Below are 18,936 nucleotides of genomic sequence, written 5' to 3' on the forward strand. Positions count from 1 at the left end.
ACAATGAATCCCACAAAACAATCCTTGAATTTTCTATTTGCTATACTGCCTCTGGTAAAGTATCTCATGAGAAACAGACTGAAATAAAAGCTGGGCCCTGGAACCTGAAAAGTTGGTCCTACCTGTGTGCAGGAAACTGGCCTTCTGCTGCCGTGTAGCCTCACCATTTCACTACTATCAGGAGAGCTCCACTAGGTTTGGGCTGGTGTGCATATAGACTGCAACTTGCTAACTGAGCACAGTACTTACAGGAAGGCCTTAAAGCATTTGCCAATCAATACTGTCCAGTTCTTTGAAGCACTCTTAGTTTAATGCTGCTTACCTCCAGTATATCTGAGGTCTAAGTAAAGAAAATAGAGAGACCAAAGGCAGCTGGATTAGCGGTATTAAGCCATGGTCAATCTACTGCATGCATTTTAATAGCTTTTGCAAAATTGGAGCACTAGATTCTCTGCTGTGTAAATCAGTATAGATCCATTGCAATTGGCAGAACTGTGCTGATTTATACAGCCTGAGGACTGCCCCCAAGAATTCCAGCAATGGCTATTTTAAATGCTTGATTTTGATGTGTCTTTTAAAGTACTAAACCACCAGGGAGTTTGCATTTAAATTATCAGGGCTGATCAATATATGAGATATATCATAAATCTTTCCTAAACACCACTCAGCTGCATTTCCCTTATTGGCTTAAAATACTTTTATCCTGAATCTTCTTTAACTTCTCCTACAAGTTCATAAGTTGTAGGAAAATAAAGTCTTTGGACAAGCAAACATAGATAAACATTTCATTAAAAAGGTGTGGTGATACCATTTGTCAATTAAATGCTCATATAAAACCCGTGTCAAAAATAATTTAAGAAAACAGCAAAATGCACCGTCTGAAGTGCCTAAAGTTATTTGGGGGTAAAAACTGAGTTGCTAGAATCACATCTGGTGCTGTGTTTAGGTTTTTTTCCTAGCCCCAAGCTGAAAAGAGGGGGATGAAGGGCCCCATCCTGCAGAGAACTGAACAGAGGTGCTAAGTAAATGTCTGATCCCTTTCAGAGGCATTAAAGAATTCCTGGTACTTCAGAGCAGACGCTTGGTGTTTCTCAGGATCTCTACACTGTATAAGCAGAACAATAGTTGTGTTCACAATCATAAGCAATTTTTTGTATTTGTGGCATGAGTTAGAGGTTAAGAAAATATGGTAGATTTTTAGCACAAAATCAGTAATGCTGTGCTGGAGGAATTTCTGAGGTCTAGGAAGCAGAACATTTCTTTCCATGCTGTCATAATTCATTGTCTTCCTTTCATATTCCTGGCCTACTTGTATCTTCAGGTTGGTCTTGTGCCTCTTTTCTCTCCTGTGTACCTGAGGGCTCTCTTCTGTGCTGTGCAGATCAATGTTGCTCACAGCCACAGATCCTGAATGCCATATTTTTCATTGCGCTTCTGCCTGCCCTTTTATCTCTGGATATCTCTTTTCATGATGCTCTGATGATTGTGCTAGTACTAATAATGTAATTTCTTCCAGAACTCACTCATCCCTCATCAATACCACAAATATTTTCTTTCCCATGCATGATTTTGAGGTTATTCCTCTTGGTCTATTTTATCTCATTTCCTCCATTTCTTTCATGAGGAACTGAAGGAATAATTTCTGAGCTTGCTTGCCTAGAGATTTTTGAAAAATCAGATGAAGGAAAGGGAGTAAGACAACGGATAAATATTGGTTGACTTTATTAACCTTCTCTGCCCCCTTCATCTTCTTGCACATTAGCAGAGAAACAGGAATCAACAGGAGAAGGCAATGATTGCTCGTCACAGATTCAAAAGAATACAGTGTTTCTCAGCTCCCTCAGTTGCATACTTGCTCCATGCAGAGAAAACAGTCCACTGGCATGATGACTGAGTAATCTGCTTTACACGGTCCCTGGCAAATGGCAGTCATGGACCAGAACCCCCTGTGCTAGCTGCTCTGCTAGCAAAAGAAAAAAGTATTTAGAAGATGGTCACTGCTAACAGAGCTTACATCCAAAGTGTAAGACAGGACACAACAGATGGAGATAGACAGATGGTGATGTGCAAAGAAGCTACTAAAGAGTTGATAAGCATGAAGGCAAGCTGTATCAGTATACCAGCTGCCTAACATTTGTCCATTAGAGATGTCAAGCCAAGGAATGGTGTAAGAATGGTTTTGAAGGATAATGGGATAGCTCTGTGGATGGTTGAGGAAAAATCCACCCCAAGTGGGGATGGCAGCAGGGAATAGTTGAGCTGGAAACCCTGCTAACAGACAGTGGAGGAAGGAACTGTCATTTCCAGAGAGAGGCAGGCTGTAAAGGGCATGAAAATGAAGCAAGAAACTTACATTTAATATGGCCAATATGGACCTGTGAAGGGATGAAAAAGGGAGTAGGAGAGTCACAGCAAGAAGCATGAAGACTTAATGTGTAGATACAAATGAAGTAAGACTTAACACTTGCATGAAAAAAAAACACAAACATTTAAATAGTTGCTGAAAGCTGCAAGTCTGCATGATTTTTAGCATGTTATTAGAAAGAAAAGGTAGTTTCACAGTTCTTATATAGAATCAGCAAGGTTTGACACATCTTAGACTCCCCCTTTCTATATTTAAATGACAGGCAGAAAACAGCACAAGGGTCAAGAAAAGGAGTAGCAGGGTCACACCTGGTGCAGTAAGGAGGACAGCAGCAACACTGCAGTCATCCTTAGTATAACATAATAACTGAACATTTGTCAAGAGATGTCAGAGAGAGAGGCCAAGACACTCTTATGGACTGGTAGAGAAAGTGCAAGCTGGAGATGTGGGTATCTGTGCTACACAGATGAGAGTCCAGATCATTTGAATTTTGCTCACAGATATAAGAACCCAGAGAGCATAAAAAAGGGCCAAAGGCTGGATGGTAGAGAAACTCTTTGAAGAAGCTGCAGTCCCAAGAAAACCAACCCTTTAAAGGACACACTGAGTGAAGAGCAGGCAGTCGTGGATGTTGGTGGAGGGCAAGATTTCTTGAAATGCAACAACTTACATTATAGTTGGCTACAGACAGGAAGCTCCCTTGATGGTTAAATGACTCCATTGGGAGAACTTGGACTTAGACAGATGATGTGGGTTGTTTTTTTGTTGTTTTTTTAATTCTCCGTGGTATTTTTCTTTTTTATGAGAGACTGCAGCTGCTCACCATTCTCAGAGGTGTTTTGAGAGTGGAATAGATTAAGGATTTAAACACAGGTAATAGCAGCACTGCTTGGAATGAGCAGAAATGTAATATTTATGACACAAACATGTTGGCCTTTGGGTGGATAAGTGGTTCATAAAATTCAGTGCAGCATAATGTGAAGTAATGTAGCCAATTACTAAAAGAATAAGCATGAAGATTGCAGTCTAAATAGGAACACAACAAGGAATTCATATTAAGAAAAGAACCTAGAAGGCACTGCAGATAATAGAGTAAACCATTAGCACTATTTCCTGTAACAATAACAAAAATGAAAAAGAGCAAACAAGTTTCTGAAATAGAGCTCTAGCTTTGTGTCATATAAAGCTGCAGAAATTACTCTGCCATGCTACTAGTCTCATTAGAAAACAGTGCTCAGTTTTAGTCCCTTCATTACAGGAAGATAATTAAAAGGTGTGGCAAAGGTCAATCCAATATGATTTAGTAACCAAGATATGATTTATTAAAGAAGTTCGGACATGTTTCTCCTCTGTAGCTAAGGAAAAAGAGATTAAAGGAGAATTCTTATGCAAGTATGCAAGACCCTGAACAAATGGGAATGGATCAGTGCTAAAATATGGTTGTTATGGTCACACAGAAAACAGGAGATCTTAGATTAATGTTAAGGAAGAAAATACAAGCAAATTTTCAACCAGGAGGAGACAGTTTTATGTAAATGATGGAAATGGAAATAGCTTTATATAAGCTCACCTGAAAAATATTTGAGGAACTGACTATAAACGCCTAGAAGAGATTATTAAATTTTTTCATCTATTTTTAAAGGAATAAATCATGACTCACATATTAATCCTTAAATTTGCTACATACCGACAAAGAAACCCCCATACAAGGGACAGATACAAGTAGATCCCCGTCAGCCGAACACTTCAGATTGCAGTTTCCTGGAGGCAGTGGTTTGCTCTCAGCTGCCTTAGAAAAGTTAGCCTGTCTCTCAGAATAGACAATAATGTATAAAATATACAACAGAATATCAGGTTCATTGCAGCTATAAGTGTTGCCGGTATAAACACCTGGATTTCCTTGAATGGATTGCTGTTTTAAAAGTAAATCAGATTAGAGCTTTTCTTTTGAGTTCTTTTGAGGGAAAATTGTCCAGAATACTGAACCCGAAGACCAGAATAAATTTAAATATACATTTCACTTCTGATCACCAGATGTCATTTTTTCAGCTTAGTCCCTTAGATAATACTGCACTGCTAGGCTTGTACAAGTACCTTCAGCTGACTAGTGGTATTAGATTTTCTTTGTTCCCAGACCTGCACTTTGCAGTAGAGATTACCTTCTCTGTTGATTCACAGTGAGCCTGAGCATCCTCCTGCAACAAGAAGAGGAGGGATTCTGTGTGCATGGACACCTTTAGCATAGAGAAGAATGATGCAGGCCCATCCACACTGCTGCTCTACCTCTACCCCTGGACCAACTCTGAGCTTTTTTACTAGTTAAGTGAATTTGGTGGTGGGCAGAGGAAGGTGATATGAAAAGGTGTAGGAGAGTGACAGAGGTAGTGATGTGTACCACCTCAGAGTTTTTGATGGAGCCACTACAGTCAGCCTTCCTAATATTCCTTCAGCAAATGGGATAGCTGAATCTCTTTCCTTCTGGCCAAAGATACTTCTAGATGAATACAGTGACACACCAGGGACATACAGATCCTGCCACAAGTAATGACAGAAAAGTCAGTAGTATGAATCATTTTTAGAAGAACATTTTGAGTAAAATGTGTAACAGAGACTGAATATTTTTTAAAGAATGGTTTTGGCAGAAGAACATTAGGATATCCTAAGATTTAATTTAATGAGCTAGTATCAAAGGTCTACGAACTGATGATTTGCATCCACTAAATTAAATTTAAGATAAATGTAGGAAAATAAAAATTATTTCTCTGTAGTGAATTCACAGTAGAGAAGCCCACACTAATTCTGTGAACTCCTGTTGATGTGATATATCCCATGTCCTCCAATGGGACAGGTAAGTCTCATGAATAAAAGTCTGCAGAAATTATCCCAACAGGATTCCTTCAGTGCTTTCAAGCTTTTCCTCTCAAGTTGGTGGAAGATTTCTTAGAACTACTGACTGTGTTATTTAGCCCGCGGGTTTAGATGCAGCTAAAAAACAGATTTTAGCACTTGTATTAGAATTACATTGAAATGTGCAGTTACTTTTCAGCCCGGACATTAAAGCATTGGCCTGTGCCTGGTCTTCACAGCTGGCTGATAGAGGGAACCTGTTGCCATTTATTTTGTTGGCAGTGGGGCAGACAGTTTTTTCTGAAAACAGGGGTGGTTGCTGAAGATTAAAAATTATGTTAGATGCCTTTATTAAAAAAAAAGCAAAGTGCTAATCTCTGTTTATGGAAGAAATAAGTTGGGTAGGTGTTTGCAGCTTTATGTCTACTTTTCTGTCTGATTGTCTGGATGTGGACAGTAATGTCCACAGGACAGGAACAAATCAACCACCAGGAGGGAATTCTCCAATCACATCCACAAAGGTGAGACTTTAAACGAACTACAGGTGTCTAAATATTTTTGTAGCATATATTATAGTGCACAGAAGCACTGCCATAACTATTTTTTTAAAAAGCCATAAGCTCCCCTTACTATTCTTGGTTGCTAGGGAGGCTGAAGTCTTGTACAGATGCCTACTTGCCAGTGAAATCCAGTATTTCAGCGTTTGGCTTCTACTCAGCCCTGATGCCCTGCCGCATTATCTTCTTTGTGGACATTGCCAAGAACTGGACCATTTACACTGATGCTTTTGTTTACTTGAATTGGTTGTATTTCACAGCCAATTGCTGTCAAGAAGCAGAAATGTTGGGCTCATGCTTGCAGTGGAGCTTCCTTACCTCTTTGGCAGGCATTTTGTCAGATCTAGCTCCAACAGCAAGTCACATATCCTCTATGTGTGCCATCCCAAAGCTTTGCCAATGAACCAGGTGCTGCCTGTTGTGCCTGAGGTCAGGCAGAGCAGGCTACTGTTGCTTGCTTTCCCCTTGGGACCGGGATCTTGACAGAGGCTTTCAGTTCTCAGCACTGATACAAATTCTTTGCAACTCGGGGCATGTAGAGTTAACTTTTGAGTGTGATGCTGGAGTGAGTACAGAGTAGGGCAACAAAGCTGGTGAAGGGCCTAGAGAATCAATCTTCTGAAGAACGCTTGAAGGAGCTGGGAATGTTTAGACTGAGCAAGAGGAGGCTGAGGGGAGACCTCATCAGTCTCTACAACTACCTGAAAGGTCACTGTAGAGAGGTTGGTGCTGGTCTCTTCTCACAGATAACGAGAACGAGAGGGAACGAGAGGGAATGGCTTCAAGCTGCAACAGGGGAGGTTTAGACTGGACATTAGGAAATTTTTATTCACAGAAAGAGTGGTCAGACACTGGAATAGGCTGCCCAGGGAGGTGGTTGAGTCACCATCCCTGGGTGTGTTTAAGGGTCGTTTGGATGTGGTGTTGGTGGATGTGGTTTAGGGGAGAACTTTGTAGAGTAGGGTTGATGGTTGGACTTGGTGATCCCAAGGGTCTTTTCCAACCTGAATAGTTCTTTGATTCTATGTTCTAGGATTCTATCAATCAAGTGCTATTTATGTCACATGCTTTTTCTTAAGAACATTTTTTTTAATAGATTTTTTTGAGAAAAAAGCTTTGCTGCTTTGGGAGGTTTTGTTACAAAATAACTGTGATATGCTGTGTACTCAACATTATGACATTTTTATATTCTCCATGTCCTTTAGCAGCTTTATGCAGGGTTTAGGCTGCTTAATGAAATGTGAAATATACACTAAAACTATTTTTTTCCCACACAGTAAGATAATAAGATGTTAAATTACTCACAGGTCCAATTTTATGTTTAAATATAACTTCATTTAATTTTACTTTGAAATCAGTTAAATGAATGAGACAGAATCAAAACAATATGCTGTAATTACTTTTGGAAATTATTCCTTCTGTCCTTCAGGAGTGTTCTTTCTGTTTAAGATATTGAAATTCGGTGTCTAAATATAAAGTGCAGTAGCATCTGGTACTAATTGCTGGTTTAAATAATATAGACAGATCTTCAGGCATTTCATGCATTTTAAAGGAGGCTTTTAGTAGGATGTTCTGAGTCAAAGGTTATAAAAAATTTCATGCCATTCAAAATAGCTAATATTCCACTTGTGTTTTAGATCAAAATTATCTTTTCTTTAAAAAAGATTTTATTTTTTACTGAAGTGTAGTTGTTTTAACTTTATTTGGAAAGAAGAACCAGTTTCTATGCCTTTCACATCTGCTATTCACATTAACATAGGGCAGGAGAATGTTAGAACAGTTTATTTCTAGACTCAAAAATTGTTACTTCATTCTCAAGATCTCTGACTTTCAGCAGACCCTTGTACTTCCAAAATTATGTATTTGAAGTCTTGTATTTGCCTGCACTTGGTTAATTATTTTCCTGACAAAAGTCAGATAGATAGACAGATCAATCAACATCAGTGCTGAAGTGACTTTGATGACTAGCAAATGAGCCATGGTCCAAAAATTATTCCTGCAAACACTTTGGTATATTCATAAAAAGAACAGATATATTTGAGGAAAATAATTAGTAGTCCTATTGATTCTCAGTTATGTGCATTTTCTTACTGAAATGCCTTCATATGTTTTGGAATAAACTGTAAAAAGGACTGAGTGAGAGTGCTTAATCTCTTGTCCATCCATTCTCTCCCCCTCCAGGCATCTGTCTGATCCAATTTTTATTATGGAGGTCCATGGCTTTAATTGTGGGAGGTAACATCTTTGGTTGTCTCAGGCTGACACCTGCTGCTTTCATCTGATGTTCCCTCAGTCTTACACTGGAGCACACGCAACAACCATTCCCTTGCTAGATTAGACTGCTTTGTTTGTCTCCTCACTCTTCTGGAGCAGAACCTACTGGGTCTGACACTTTTCTTTCATGCTGGATTTATGCTACCTAATCATGCTAACTTCAAACGTGCTTCAGATTTGGGTTTAATCCAGAAAATAATTTAAGTCTATATAAAACTCTAAAAATGTTAGGAACTCCCCCACATTTGAGAATTCTTGGAGTTGGTTTAATCCCATCTATGTAACTACTTTCTCTCCTTTTAGTATGGGAAGGCTTGACTGAAAAAGTGGGTTTATGTTTTGCTGTGAAAGGATTGAGTTTTGTGATCATACTGACCTTTCCAAGGCATGAGTTAGCTTGCTTCTAATCTGCTCAGCCACCTGTATAAACAAGCTACAAATTCAGCCTCACAGAGTTCACACGAGCTACAGATGATTCATTGTCCCAGTCAGTAATATTTATTAGTATTCTTGAAAAGATCTCCTCCCTCCCCATCCCACTGACCCCAGGCCACCTTCATGCAAGCCTGCACTTCATTTATTGTCAGAAATTTTGAGAAACAAATCTAAGCAAAACAAGTTATGACCTGGTCTTCCACTGGTCAGTTCCTTCCTTTTTTTGCCTAAGCAAATGTGACATTTCTTGTTAGACAGCTGCAGGTTTGCTGAATTTGAAAAAAGAAATAAATATATAAAAATAGAATATTTTCCTGTTGTCTGCAAGAGGGGCTTGCAGATGGTAATAGATTTGTAGTTACATCTGCAGATCCACCAGTTGTAGTGATGTTTGTGCTGATTTATAAGAAATCTCCATTGGAATCTGTAATTGTGTTGAACTTTGATACAGCAGCAGATAAATAAGAGAAGAGCTTGTGAGGGAATGAGAGAAATTTGCGTGTCTTAGGTAGCTACTGTTAACACCAGTTGGTTTCAATCAAAAATTTCCAAAGGCTTTTATTTACCAGGCTAAGCATCTTAGGAGGACTGCAGTTCTAGGAAAGATCCTTTTCATCTTCAGGCTTCTGATTAAAACATGGATCATCAGAGGAGTTAGACAAAAAAACTTCAAAAACAGATCTTCTTTTGCTTCCACTCATCATATAAGAAGACACCAAAGGGTGTATGGTAGTTTTAGATCTCCCTTTAAAATGCAGAAGAATTCTAGTCAGAAGCAGGACTGAGAGACACAAGGATAAATACACTGTTCCAGGGGTGTGGGCCGTTTCTCTGCTCCAGTAATTTAAATCCAGGTAGATGTGATGGCTCCTTTTTAGGAGATAGAAGATCATCCCAGAATCACAGAATCATCATAATTGGAAAAGACCTCTAAGATCACCAAGTCCAACCATCCAATCATCATGCTTTCTGCCTTGCTAAATTTCATGGGGAACCTGGGAATTTATATATTTACCTTCACCTGTTATTTCTAGTAAGAGAAAAAATTACTTTATTAAAAAAAAAAATAATTACAGGTAAAAATTAATAATGAAGAAGTCACATCATTTCAGTTTTTAACTGCTCAGCCACCTGTTCCTAAGTTAGTTTTTGATACATTTTAGTTTTAGATTTAATTTTTCAAACACCATTACTCCTGTGGTTATTATTAGTTATCTCCTGATCACTCGCATGCTATTTTATTTTATGCTTGCTGTGTTATGTTCTGCTGATACTATGTTGTTTCATTTGTGGTTTTTTCAACTTTTGCTTAGGGAATATAGATTATTGTATTGCTTCATTGGATCCTAAAAAGGTCTGTCTTCTATGATTGCTGAAAATTGCTATACAAAGTAGAAAATGGCACTGCATATTTCAAAACAGTAATTTCAGTCACAGAGGTTATGGTAATGAATATTGGTGGTTTGAATGCTCTGTTAAAGATAACATCACTGCTTCAGGATACACAAATTGTCATATATCCCCATGTAGTGGCAGGAAGAAAGCAGCCACTGTTTTCTCTTTTATTTTTCTTTTTTGTTTGTTTGAGAAGTGTAAGGAGAATCCTGAACTTAAGGGTCATATTGGTTTAGATCACCAAAACTTTGACTTTTGATCAGCAAAATAAAGTTATTAAACCCCATTAAAGCCACTGAAGTCTAAGCTCAGGCATAACTTGAGTGTGTAAATATTTCCTTGCATTATTTTAGAAGCCATTTGGACATAGTTAAAATTATACTCAGTTGTCCATTTTCCTCTTGCTGCCTTGTGCTTTCTGTGCTATTATTTCAGCACTTTGTGTGAGCAACTCTTAATTTTCTTGATATTCAAATCTCTGTGAAGACACAGACGTCAATCAGGAAGGTATTTCAGTGCATTTTTAAGTTCATTTGAGCCCTACTATGTTTTTTAGCCAATGCTTCCATCTCATTTAACTCAGTGCAACTTTAAGCTTAACACAGTTAAGCTTTAACTTAACTCAGTTAAGTTAAACAGTATTAGTTAATGTTTTCTTGAGCTGGAGATTTAGGCTGTGGGTACATGTCTTCTGGGAGTAACTTCTGTAATTCACCATTTGTGGTGCCTTTTGGCACACCACGACCTCTGCACTGTTTACCACCATCCGTCAGGTGAGCACTGGTGTGAGCTTGAGGGGTTGGACTAGATGATCTCCAGAGGTTCTTTGCACCCCCTACCATTCTGCGATTCTGTGATTCTGTGATTCTGTGAGTCTGTGTGCCTTTCTTTGTCTTTAAATGAAGGCTTCTAAAGTGTTTAAATGTACCTATTTGTAATGAGAAATTGGCTTATGTTGCCCTAATTAGAGGCTGATGAATAGTTTTCTTCTATTTTGTTAAACCATATTTCAACAACACAAATAATTCTTATTGCTTGAACATCTCATGTGTGTTCAAGCAAGAAGCTCAGAAGTTGATTATCTTGGACAGGGAGGTGATGGTGAGCAATGTTGCCTGCACAGCTGCATCTGGAAGGTAATGTAAGATCATAACTTCAGAGCGTTCTGCCTTGCAAAGAGTAATAAAATGCTTTAATATTGACTAATCAAGAAACTCAGTGGTTTTGACACTGAAAATGGTTCTCTATTTTGTATTTCCAAGAGACTGAGGGACTGCTGGATGCCAGATTTCTGTCTGGTTGGTATCTGGAGAGCTGTGCTATGTGCAGGCCCAAAATGTGGCTTTTGCAAGCTTCACTACAAACTGAAGGCATATTTTCATGAAAGGATTTCAATATAATTAAGATTTGAGCACCATGTGAGTTTCTTGCTGTGAGGAGGTTTGTTCAGCTCCTTTGAGTAGGTCAAGATTTAAATACTGCTCTTCATTTTATTTCATATATTTGACCTTCCACCACTTGTATTCCAAAGAAATGTCTTTCAAAATAGGTCTTTCAAGTGTAGTAAAGTTTGTATCAAATTCATCTGAAGCTTCTTTTGCCCTGGAGGCTGACTGAAATGTGGGTCAAGTCTGACATCAAGTGGTCAGACACACTCCTTTCCCAATGGAACTATTAACCTAGTCCTGGTGTCTTATAAGTAGGGCAACCTTCCCCCTACACTTTTTCTCTCCATGTTTTTTCTTCCATTAACACAATTTGTCAGTCCTCTTCCTACTTGGGTTTCCACCAAGGTCATGGAGTATCATTGCTGACGGATACATGAAGAATCATACTAGTCTTGCATTAGATATTGCAGCAGCTGACTCTGTCAGCAGAATGATGGGATTATGTTAGTAATATCTTCTTGACGTGGCAGTGCACATAAGACCTTTTCACACTCTTCTTTGTTTCCCCCATATATTCTAAAAAGATCTGTGTCTTTTTAAAAGCACTCCTAGCTCTTGACACACCAAGTCCTCCATCTGTGCAGATTTTGAGGCTTATCAATAACTGCAAGAGCACTCACTGCACTCACACATTGCTTCATGTTGTTAGAACACTTTGCAAACACTAATTCCATTCATTCTCACCATTCCACTCTGAAGAAACTTAATAAAATTATTCATTCCATGATACAGGAGGGAAGTGGGGAGATCAGACAGAACTTAAATCTTTGACCCAAGATCTTAAGTTTTCCTAGATGCCTCTCAGGTTCAGTCCTGTGGCACACTGAAATGCTACCTTTGTGTTTTAGTGGTGTTTGTATCCATATTGACTCAGGAGCAGCTCAGGAAGATAAAGTTAATGTTCAGTTCCTAGTGCTCCCTTTGTCCATAGTAAGGAGATACCTTCAGCAGCCAAGGAACACTTTTCATCTCTCTCCTCAGTGATCAGCAGGCTTGGTTTGGCCTCTTCAAACAACAACAAATTACAGGTCATAAGTTATACAATATATACGTACAACTTTATCTGCACAATTAATTTAATTTTTAGTGGAACACAGTATTTATATACCCTCTGTATAAAGCAGACAGTGCAAGGACCAGCAATTCTGCTTACCTTATGTCTGAGTCAACAATGCTAATAGAAACTTCCAATTTCTCCCATAAATGCCACAGCTTGGTAAAATAAGCCCTGGTGCTTGTGCCTCTGGGCCTCTCAACTTCCTATTTGCAGGTGGGCACCACTGTTTAAACTCATCTCAGAAGTGAAGTGTCTTTCCTTCTGGTGCAAATTTGGCTTTTTAGTCTGGAGCAGTCATTTCAGAGGGACCTTAGACTGGCATAAACCAGGGCATAAACCAGTACTGCTGCCAAAAAATACAGTCATTCCCCTGGTTCAGCTTGGCTTTTTTTGCAGCTCCACAGTAAACTGGGTTAAGGAATTGTTATAGGAAAAAAGAAAAAAACAAAACCAAACCTCAAAAAACACAAATTCAATGAAAAAAAAGTACCAAAATGTCTGCACATCTAATTCAGAAATCCATTGTAATGCAATTCAGTGCTAAATGGTGATTTTATCCTCTGTGAGCAATGTCCCTGCTTGAACTGTGTTTCTTATGATAAAGAATAGTTTTTCTGTGAGTTAGATGATCACTGTTCATGTTCCCAGTGTGTTATCTCTGTGGGCAGCCCATGTCACTGAGGACAATGGGTATGTGGGGCCTTTGGTTTCCAAGTCCTATAGGCTCTTTACCTGGGAAGAATTCAGAAATGAAGCAAGCTCCATAACTAAGCTCTGTGTTTAAAAAACACTGCTGTAACTTTTTTCTTTTAACTTTTTTTTTTTTTTTTTTTCTAATAGGCTCTGTTTTAGTGTATCTGGACATGTTTCCATTGCCATCAGTCTTATATTAAGTTCATTATCTTTAGTGTTCTACAATTTCACTGCCATATAAGAGTGTGGTGAATCCACTAAATGTTAAATGCGTGGTTGTTCATATATTTTAATGGATAGCTCCTACTAAAAAGTACTTTTGTAATTTAGAATTGCTTCTATTTACGTGGTATGTGATTTGTACTAAGTCATGTTATCACAGAAGTCCCAAATCATGTCATAACTACTCCCTACACTAAGATGGCAGCCTCTGTACCAAGGAGCTGGCGTTTTAAAAGATTTGTGAAGGATACAGGATTCAATCAAATGACCACAGAAGACAGAATTCAAAATATCTCCTTGAACACATTTTCAGATCACTTTCCAAGTTATGAGCCACAAGGGGTATTAAGTGTCATAACTGCAAGTTCAGTTCTGGGTAAAAATAAATTCAGAGTAAACCTCCTTTCTTTTACATCTCTCTTAAGGTCATCTATTTGTAATAAAATACTTCTAAGTTATACAGTAGGAATTTTAACCAGATACAGAATTTTTCTATTGCCTAAAGCTTAGCCACTGCAGAACATGTACTGAATGGGGCATTTTAAGAGGCCATTTTTGCAAGGCACCTATTGATGCTGGACTGATGGGTGCACTGTGGTTCACCATAGAAAATAAACTCAGTGGCCAAATGGCAGAGCTATGGCCAGCTACTTCTTAAGAGCTTTGAAAGAATTTTGGCCAGAGTTCACAGCTGTAGAGTTTATTGCAGCTCCCAGAAAATGTACAGTAATTTTAGACAAATCTGGGCATTTTTATACTGAACAGACTATTCAGCATAAGTGTGTAAATTTTTAGCAAAACAAACCATTCCCTTGTTTAAAAACAAAACCAAAATACTACATATGTTGCAGAACTATACGTGCCATTCTTTAGTTTAAAGTCATACACAAATGATTTGTTCTGCTCTGATTAGCTTATTAGTTAATGTTGGATCTGAAAGGCAGTTTTGGGGCATTGTCTGTCAACTTAGTGGAAATTAGGACAGTGAATGCCTTCAATAGTCTTTGTTCATTAAACCATATCTCTGCAGATGTTCAGTGTTTTAATATTTCTTTAGCTGTTCTGAACCATTCTCATTTTTTCAGCTAATGAGAAATATGTGACTTTCTACACTGTTCATGGAGACATTTATTGAAGATGCAAAAGAGGTAGGCTTGTTACTCAAAGACTTACACCTCCCTAAGTGCTAATACACATTTACAAGCCCTCTAAGAGTAAGACGTGTGAGTTTAAAGATTTGCAGAATTTTTTTCTCTCAGGAGAGCACTGTGAGCATCTTGCAAACCAGTAAATCATTAGTGCCATGGGGAATTCAGCTGTAGCCAGCTGTGCTTTTTTTGTGAAGGATTCCCACTTGGTTTTCCACTGTCAGCTTTTAGCTTAACTACTATAGGTGTTTACCAAAGTTAGTATACCCTGTATCTGCAGAGAATAAAAGGGCAGGTTATGTTTCTTGATTTAAACCTCTGGTATCTTTGAGTCAGAGCTCTTAACTGAGTGACAAACTGGATGCTGTTGTAAATGAAAAGCTTTCTCTTAGTGCTGGAGTCAACAGATGGTTGTGACTGACACTGTGCTCTCATCCCTAGCAGAATCATAGAATCATAAAGGTTGGAAGGGACCTGAAAGATCATCAAGTTGCAACCCCCCTGCCATAAGCAGAGAAACCTACCACTAAATCAGATTGCACAAAACCTCATCCAACCTGGCCTTAAAAACCTCCAGGGATGGGGCATCAACAACCTCCCTGGGCAACCCATTCCAGTTCCTCACCACACTTATAGTGAAGAACTGGCTCTCTGGGCTCCAGCACACACTGGTGGCTCATGTTGAGCTTCTCATCAACTACCACCCCCAAGTCCTTCTCCTCAGGGCTGCTCTCCAGCCATTCTTCCCCCAGCCTGTATTTGTGCCTGGGGTTGCACTGACCCAGGTGCAGGACCCTGCACTTGGCCTTGTTGAGCTTCATGAGGTTGGCACTGGCCCACCTCTCCAGCCTGTCAGGGTCCCTCTGGATGGCATCCCTTCCCTCTTGGGTGTCAACCACAGCACACAACTTAGTATCATCAGCAAACTTGCTGAGGATACACTCAATCCCACTGTCCATGTCTCCAACAAAGATGTTAAACTGCACTGGTCCCAGTACTGACCCCTGAGGGACACCACTCATCACCTGCCTCCATTTGGACATTGAGCCATTGACCACAACTCTCTGGGTGTGGCCATCCAGCCAATCTCTTATCCACTGAGTGGTCCATCTGTCAAATCCATGCCTTGTCAGTTTGGAGACTCAGGATGCCATGTGGGACAGTGTAAAATACTTTGCACAAATCCAGGTAGGTGACATCAGTTGCTCTGCCACCATCCACCATCTCTGTAGCCTTGTTCTAGAAGGCCATCCAATTGGTCAGGCATGACTTTCCCTTAGTGAAGCCACGTTGGATGTCACCAATCACCTCTTTATTTTCCATGTGCCTTAGCAGACTTTCCAGGAGGATCTGCTCCATGAACTTGCCAGGCAGAGAGGTGAGACTGACTGGCCTGTAGTTCCCTGGGTCTTCCTTTTTCCCCTTTTTAAAGATATGGGCTGTGTTCCCTTTCTTCTAATCAGTGGAAACCTCACCAGACTGCCATGACCTCTCGAATATGATGGACAGAGGCTTAGCAATTTCATTCACCAGCTCCCTCAGGACCCATGGGTGAATCCCATCAGGTCCCATAGATTTATGCACCTTCAGGTTCTTTAGATGGTCACAAACCTGCTCTACACCTACAGTGGGGGGTAATTTATTGTCCCAGTCCCTGCTGTCACCTTCTGTGGCCTTTGTGTTGAGGTTGGAGCACTTGCCAGAGAAGACTGAAGCAAAGAAGTCATTGAGGACCTCAGCCTTCTCAATATCCTGTGTTACTACCTCACCTGTTTCCTTCAGGAGAGGGCCTACACTCTCCTTGGATGTCCTTTCCTCCCCAACATGCCTAAAGAAGCTTTTCTTATTGTTCTTAACATCCCTGGCAAGATTTAATTCTAGCAGGGATTTGGCTCTCCTCACCTGATCCCTAGCTGCTCAGACAACCTCTCTGTAATCCTCACAGGATACCTGCCCTAACTTCCACCCCCTGTATGCTTTCTTCTTCAGTTTGAGCTTTTCTAGGAGCTGCTTACTCATCTGTGCCAGTCTCTTGGAGTTTTTTCTTGACTTCCTCTTAGTTGGAGAAATGCTGTATTTATTTAGAAATTAAAGCAAAGGTAGTTGTACATACTTGAAATGCAGTTTGGAGTAATCCCCTGGCTGGGGATGACAAATGAGAGCTCTAATTCATTAGCTAGGGAAGTGTGCTTTATCTGCTTCACTTTTGTGAGCTTTCTGCTGAATTGATCAACAAGGTGCTAGTGCTGCTCCTTAAGACTAATTTCTTCTTCAAATCATCCACATCATTAGTCAACAGGATGGATGGAAAGGTGGTGAGGTAGTTGTTTGTGCTTCTGAATAGATACTCATTATGCATGTAACTGAATGTATTTTGTTAGGATTCTTGATCTCCTTCTAACTCCAGTTTATGTTTTTTACTTTAGCAGCTTCCAATTTGGTTAGAAATTTACATATGGATAGGTACTGATGTTCTTTCTGGATATTATAATGTGAAAATGTTTATGAAATTCAGAAGTCCATTTTCATCAGCCTTGCCCATTTGACTCAGTCCTATTTTGAAAGTACAGATAATAACCAACAAGAAAGAGAAAAAAGATACAATACCTTTAAAATGTGTGGAATTAGCTGTTTGTAAAAGGAAAGGTCAGGTTTTATCTTGCTGCATACTATTAATGTTTTGTCTGTACTTACATATAACAGTGTATGGCAGTGAAAATTAAGATAAGAGTACAATGTGTAAAGATATTAGTTGGTAGTAATATAACCAGCTACTAGTACAGCGTGCTCTTTATGAAAACATAAAATAGATATAGGTTGATAGTACAAAGAAAGGGGCAGTTGCAGTTGTTCAGTATATTAAAAATGATAGCATATCAGATATGGCAATTACACTAGCCATCAATCTTCAATAGTTTGTGGGGAATACCACTAAAATCCAGTGAAGCTTTATAAGATTTGTGATCACAGAGTGTAAAATATAACAGATGCTACAATATTTAGATGCCTGCTGGCATTTACTTTTACCCTACACAGCTCATTTCAGTTATATGAAAATTTTATGTGCTCTGTAACCTCACTGAAATAGAAACATATTTATAAAGAAACCACAATGGAACAAAACATTTTCAATATATATACACTGCTTGATCTGTTTAATAAGATGAAAAAGAGAGAAAATGGCCAGTTAGATTAAATTACTCTCATTTTATTATTAAATTACTATTAATACTGAAGCTTTAATATATGTGATGCCTTCTAATCTGGACTCTGCCAGAGACATATCACTCCGACCTGGCTCAAGAGTCCATGCAGGTGTTGTTCAATGCATGTTGAAGTCTTATGAGGGTGATTGCTGGAAGCCAACACTAATGAAATGAGATGGAAGGAGAAAGTTCTTGTAGTTTGCCATTCCATTCAGCTGGGAAGCAGGACAGACAGCTTTCTTTCTGAAATGAGATTCTTACGTAATAGCTGCCACGGGTGCTGCAATCTCTTGCAAGTCTGAAGATTACTAGAGGACTGTGTAATTGGGGCCAAGGTATACTTGCTAATTAATACTGTATTTTGGAAGGATGCCCAGAAGCACCTCTTGATATCAAGCTGTGTAAGTTGTCATGCTTCTACTGTTCTAGACGACTGTCTTTTGTTTCTTCACATCTCCGTGTTATTTACCTTTTCCTAGCTGCCCCTGAGGCTCCTGTATTACAAACACTTAATAGTTGAGTATGTCTGATGTAATTCTGGCAACTGTTGGACTTGTTGTACTAAAAAATAAATTATTTGAGGTCAGAGACGTCCTCTCTAACTTGAGAAATGCTTCTGAGGCTTGACCTTGTAGATGTCTGACAGTATTTGATCAGGAGGCAGAATTCACTCAACCCAGACTTCCAAAGGGACAGCAAGACTTGTAAAAGCATGTTTGTCCATATGGCACTTGGCTTGGTTCCTTTTCAGTTTAAGGTTTCATGAACTGGTTTCCCATGTGGTAACCTGGCAAGTCTGCAAGTGTTGGGCCTGCAAGAAACCAAAAGGCTCTTGCTGTTTTTCAGGCAGGGATTGTAACACAACCTGTTCAAAAAGCCACAGTAACTTTTGTGCAGCTGTGAGTTACTCCTTTTTGTCAATAATATTTTGATATTGTCAAGAGTTGTCTGTCTCTTACTGAGGTTAGTGTCCAAATTTTTTCTTAATCCAAAAAGTCAACATTTCACCAGCACCACTTACAGCACTGACACCATTTGTATTCTATCTTTTGCAGCAGCTTACTGTTTATGGCCCTGTTCATGAATTGGATCCCATGACACACGTGGAACAAAAATATTTTTTCATCCTCTACTAGCCCATAAATTGTAATACACCAGAAAGCACATCACTTGGAGTGAGTTGCCTGGGATATACTTGGGTCTTCGAGGATATTTCTCTTGTGAGTTTGAGTTCCTTGAGCTTTACAATGCACACAGTAACCAAGCTACACTATTGCTGTTCATCCAAG

This window comes from Apus apus, chromosome 6, assembly GCF_020740795.1.
Source record: "Apus apus isolate bApuApu2 chromosome 6, bApuApu2.pri.cur, whole genome shotgun sequence".
NCBI classification, from domain to species: domain Eukaryota; kingdom Metazoa; phylum Chordata; class Aves; order Apodiformes; family Apodidae; genus Apus; species Apus apus.